This window comes from Triticum aestivum, chromosome 6B (assembly GCF_018294505.1).
Source record: "Triticum aestivum cultivar Chinese Spring chromosome 6B, IWGSC CS RefSeq v2.1, whole genome shotgun sequence".
NCBI lineage: Eukaryota > Viridiplantae > Streptophyta > Magnoliopsida > Poales > Poaceae > Triticum > Triticum aestivum.
The window spans coordinates 608,186,640-608,192,562 of NC_057810.1; positions in this window are offsets into that span (position 1 = coordinate 608,186,640).

Sequence of the window (5,923 nt, forward strand, 5' to 3'; positions counted from 1 at the left end):
ACCCAAACAGACAGCTCTCTTTCGCTCTTTGACACGTGTGTGTCCTATGCACCTTCCTTCCTTTCGTCACAAATCAGCAGCCTAATCTTCCCATCTAGGAGAAAAATGCACCAAGTGACAGCTCGCACACACTTGTAGATGTGCCACCAGCAACCTGCGCAAACAAAAACAAGATAACGAGATTCAGATTAAAATCTAGAGATTCACATTAAACTTTCTCCATAAATAAAAATAAGTGATAGGTGAAAACGAGAGACCCTGTTTGTTTGGGCTTTTGCTTTTGCTTTTGGAATCTTACATTCTTAAGAAGTTGATCCCCACTACTTACAATTCTTTTAACATGCACATTGTCCACATCATCATCATGCCACATCAGCTTTCATTTGCAAACACCAACCAATCGGCTCATTTCCAAGAGGAACTAATCTCAAGCCACCCACTTTTTATGACTGCTCTTCTTCCATCTTCGAGTTCAATTGCCCTTAAGGGCATGTACAATGCATAGCCTCAAGGTGATGCCTCACATGCCACATAGGATCGAATATGACGTAAAGTAGGTTCGGATAGGGAAGCGGGATCCTCTCCAGGAGGCGGGTGCTTGAAGAGAAAAAGTGTGGTCCGGTGACAAAAGCTGAAAAGGTTGAAGTGCGAGATGCATGTGTACTAAAGTCTTTATTTTCTATTTCTTAATGAGGCCCACTAGTGATAGCTTGCATTGGGGAGAAAAAATAAATATAGGTGCCTCAAATTACTTTTTGTCATGGGGCATATGTATCCATATACCACCATTGTACATGCCCTAATTCCTCACCGTTCAGGCTCACGCAACTCAATGTTGTGATGCTTCGGTTACCACAGGCCCACCAAAGGTTGCCCGTCATATAGAAACATAGTACAAAATGGTCATCTCTCTCCCTGGATTCAGCCGAGCCCATCGACTCCCTTTCCCCTACTAGTAGATTTGCACGTGCAACGCACGTCTGGGCATCTAGAATAATGCCATCGAATAATTATTAAAATAATAACATGCTTCTTTAATCAAACACGCATTTTGCAGTTCATTTTGTATGTCCCCTCGATACTTGAATGGTTACCTTTATTACATGCATAATGTAGTTGTTTAGGTACCAAGACAACACAAGAGAATAATATTATAGCAAAGAAAGGCAAAGATTTCCCAATGTTATTGACCGGGGGTGGTAGCCATCTGTCACATTATATCAAACATATGTAAGTAATTCCCAAGAAATGTGATATGTGCTCATCTAAAAAAATAAATAAATGAAAATACGGTTTGTTAAGTAATAAGGATTATCTGAGATGATAAGTGCAGCATTTTTCAAAATATTCCTAGGATAACAACTTAATTATTTGAAGTACATTGTCTGACTATGTCACTAAAAAAATTAAGAACTGGATTGAACAGTGGGCAAAAATGGATCTTCATCAATATTAAACAAGGTGTTTGAGCCGGCCAAGCCAAAAATTCAGAAACTATGTTAACAACATCCATGACATGGTTGCTCTTCATATGAAGTCTCAGATACTCCCCTATTCATTTCATCGATTCTTATTTGGCTTTTATGAGCATAGTTTAAACAACAATAGTGCATGAAAGAAACCGTTACTGACAAGGAACTCCTTTTAGAAAATCAATTCTTAACTCTTGAGGACAACTGGACTCCCTTCAACTTTTCTTTTTTGAGGTTCAATACGTTTCCTATTTATTCATAGAAGGCAGGAATTTCTGCCGCAATAACGTCGTGGATACAATCAGGTGGTTGATGCAGCCATACCTTACACAAATTATTCATAACCCCTTCCCTAGCTAATCTGTGATCCGCCACATTAGCTGATCTCCTAACCCAGCTCACCTTCCAGCTTTGGCGTGCCTCCATTAGATGCTTGACATCCTGAACCAAAGGCCCTTGCCAAGATAGATTCTGAAGCTTCCGAACTATCTCCTTGCAATCCATCTTAATGTGTATATGCGCTGCATTGACCTCATCCGCCAGTTGGGCCGCCCTTGTGCACGCCAGTAGCTCCACCTTCGCTGGCTCCACCCCCTGCGAGAAATAGTGACATGGTTGCTTTGGTTTCCTTAAAATTATGCAAGCAATGCAAAGTTAACAAAATATGCCTTAATAGAATTGAGAATTGTGAAGTAAAATCAGAATACATCTCCACTAAGACATCTTTAATGAAAACACAATTTATTACACAGATCTCATATGCTTCTTTAATTCTGGATCATCAACTTTAATCAAGATTTCCGTGATGAAAATAACAACCACTCTCACATCACACTTAAATATTGTAAATATAGTATTGCAATCTAAAACACAATATTGCAGCAGCAATTTCGTTGACATAGCTATACTATTGCTAGTTCGACGGAACAAAAGGATATACACCAGCAAGAAACATGTACCAAAGGAACGGAAGTACCTTCTTACTGTAGGTTAGAATAAGTAGTGCAGCAAGGCTGGTGCCTTTTATAGCACTGGCCAACCATTTTTTGTTAGAGATAGTAAGTATCAATTGAAAGGTGATCTTAGAATATAGAGGCGATGCATTCGCAGATACCTTCTATGGGAAGCCAATCCACGTAAATTGGATAAAATATTGTTCATACTTCATTCTGGACTTGAATCAGGATAGGCTGCTACAGCTTTCTAGTAAAAACACAATGCAACCCTATTAATAGTAGACTCAATGAAGCATCAATCATATAATTTGTTAGATTTTTTATATGATAATAATTGCTGCACGTCTTGACTAATACAAATACACTTGAAATACGTAATAACCTAGCAGAAATCTAAGCCTAAAAAACATACGATCTGCCCACTTTTGGTATGTTTCAGACTTTGATTTAAGAATTCTTAAACATACCCATTCATCTCCAAAATTGAATAAAATTGACAAGCATTCATAGATACATGAACCTTCGTTTTGACGGTCTTGATGGTCTTGTGAATGCCTGAAATACGAGCGGTGGCTGGACGAAATGTGTTCACTGCAGCATGGGAGCTAATAAATCACTCCAGCAGATTAGTGCCAAACCTACCCCGCTTATCCGTAGGCACATGAGCAAGCAGAGCATAGTGATATTCAGATAGTGGTAGTGGGCAGAGAGAAGATCAGACCGACCCACCCAAGCAAGCAAAGCCAGCGAGCCATGGGTATCTATGAAACGTGGGAGGGATGGGGACGATGGAGGCGGGGCAGGATGAAACGTGGGCTCTCCTTTTTTTTCTGACGGGAGATGTGGGCTCTCCTTTTTTGTCGATTCGGCGGACGACAGGGTTTTCGTCCGCTGGAAAGAATTGCTAAGCGTACTTTCGGTGAGGTTAGTTGTTATGTTAACGGTTAGATCTAAATGAGTGAATTTGATCCTGTGGCTCTAATTGCTTTAAGGTGTTGTGTGTACATTAGGTCGGGTGTATTTAGGAAAGAAACTGTTCTCTTGTTTAATAGTAGTATAGATATAGATATAATTGCTTTAAGGTGTTGTGTGTACATTAGGTCGGGTGTATTTAGGAAAGAAACTGTTCTCTTGTTTAATAGTAGTATATAGATATAGATGTACAGTCTGGTGTGGCTGCCGAGATCATCTCACTCCCCTCCGGTAGGACCTCCGGCTTGGCTGGGATCGCTCGGGTTTTGTTCACCTTCTCCGTACGGTGCTTGCGTCCGTGGTTTGAAGATCCTCCTGAGCTTCAGGCCGGGTGGCCGCGGATTCAACCAGAGAACGGAGCAGGAGGTGCGTCCTAGACGAGGCCGGTTCGGCTTCGGCGGCGGCGCGCGTTGATAACTTGCGGTTGCTCTCCTTGGAGGACCTTTCACGGACGCCAGTGATGACAAGGCTGCAACCTGCAAGCCTTCACCTGGACGAGGTCGGTTAATTGATTCCGTGATGGCTAATTGATTTTTTTGTTTATTTAGTCAATAGCAGGAGGTGATGTATCTGCGGATGCTGAGCCACCTGCACCTGCCGTAATAGTAGCCATTCTATTGGCAAGCTGAGCTCCTGCATATTAGTAGGAAGTTCTGCTACTGTGTGTCCGTCATGGGTTTGCGGAATTGCGGCAAGGGTAGCGAACTTCCTGAGTACGTCGAGAGGTTCTGTACTCTGTTCTTCGGGAATTTTTTTTGTCTTCAGTATTTTTGGTCATGTACAACCGATCGAATCAGCCCTCGCTTGCCTTCCGTTGCGTCCTACACCAGTTTTTCATCCCCCTCACTTAACTTCTCATTACGGCTTTTAATAATAAACACAAGTTCATATAGGAGTCGGAGCAAATAGCAACGACAATTATTAACAGGTTACAGGTCTTTTCCCTTCGTCTTCCTCCTACCTTGATCGGAAATAGTTCTCCACCTCTATTAAAACTCTCTGCTGAAATTGCTCTGCAGGTTTCAGCTTCAAGTTCATTCATCTCTTTAAATTGAGGCATGAGAAGGAGGAGCCACCAAGGCTGGGGATGCGTCTACATTGCCCCTAGCGACTGGAGGAAGCGGTCAGTTTTTCCCCTAGCTACACACCTAATTGTCTACAATTTCGAATTGATTTTTGCTTTTGCAAGAATTCGAAACTGCAGGACACATGTTCATTTTACCCCAACATGCACGGTGAATGATGATACATGAGCCAGTACCATTTGGATAATTGTACTTCCGTCGAGTTGTACTTCAATTTATGTTGTTTGCAAGATAGCCATTTTTACAGATCCAGGCAGGATAACTACACTTTCAAGGACCTGTACTATATGTTGTTTCAGGCAAGACAGTGTTACAGATCCATCAAAAAATAAATTACCATTTTTTTTCTACACATGTTTCCTATGTAATGGCTTTTGGTTGTGCATGCGTTGGGAATTCTTTTTATTTCCTAATTGTTCGATCATATGAATGTTCATTTTTTTTTTCGCAAATACGCAAAGCTTGCGTATCTTTTCATTGATAGGTAGAAGAGAACAGAGTAACAAGAGGGGAGGAAGAGGGATACAACACGGCACACACTCTCCTAGCCTAAAACTCCAGAAACAAGACCTAGAGCAGCAAAGCCGCGTCACAAACAAAGCCGGGCACCAACATCACACGGCCATGCCATCAGGACGGAGCAAATCAACGTACCCCCCACCTTGAAACGCCAAGAAGAGTCGGCAAGTGGGTTGCAGGATCGGACCGGCCTGAGGAGGAAGCCATGGAAGAAGCGTCGGCGATGTTGTACATTGTGCCTCGGATGTCCACATCTTGAAAAGCAGCCCAAAACCAAGCAGGGTGTCCAACATCACCAATTTCAACACCGAAGACACCACGAGCAACCAAGACGACACCTTCATGAAGGGGGACGACATCGGGACGCCGCCGCCGTCTGGTCTGGAGAACCGGACCAAGGGTTTCCCCCGGTGCTCGAAGGAGGACAGGTGAAAGGCCATGGCAACGCCTTCAAGAAGGAGGCGGCATCCGCAGATGTCGCCGCTGCCAGCACCGGCAAGCCGAGCAAGGATTTCGTCCCGGCCTTTGACCGAATCACCCCAAATGCTGCCGGATCAGGAATCGAAGACAAGGAACCCATGTAGCTGGCTGGAACCACCACGACAGGGAGAGATGCACCCATCACCAGACAAGAAGGTGACTTGGGCGCCGCCGGATGCACCACAATCACCAACCAGCACCACCAACACAACTCACTGCAGGCACCAAATCCACCACCAACGCCATGGCCCAGAACTGGTCGGGGAAAAGGATGTGCCGCCGCCAGCAGCACCAAAGCCAGCCGAAGAGAAGGCATGGCTGGACCGAGAGCCATGGGGAGGAGCAGCCGGCAGGGGTAGGTCGTGGAGTTGGGAGGCACTGGAGGTGGAGCACGGGGAGAGACACGTCGCACCGGGCAGGCCGGCGATGACCCGGCCAA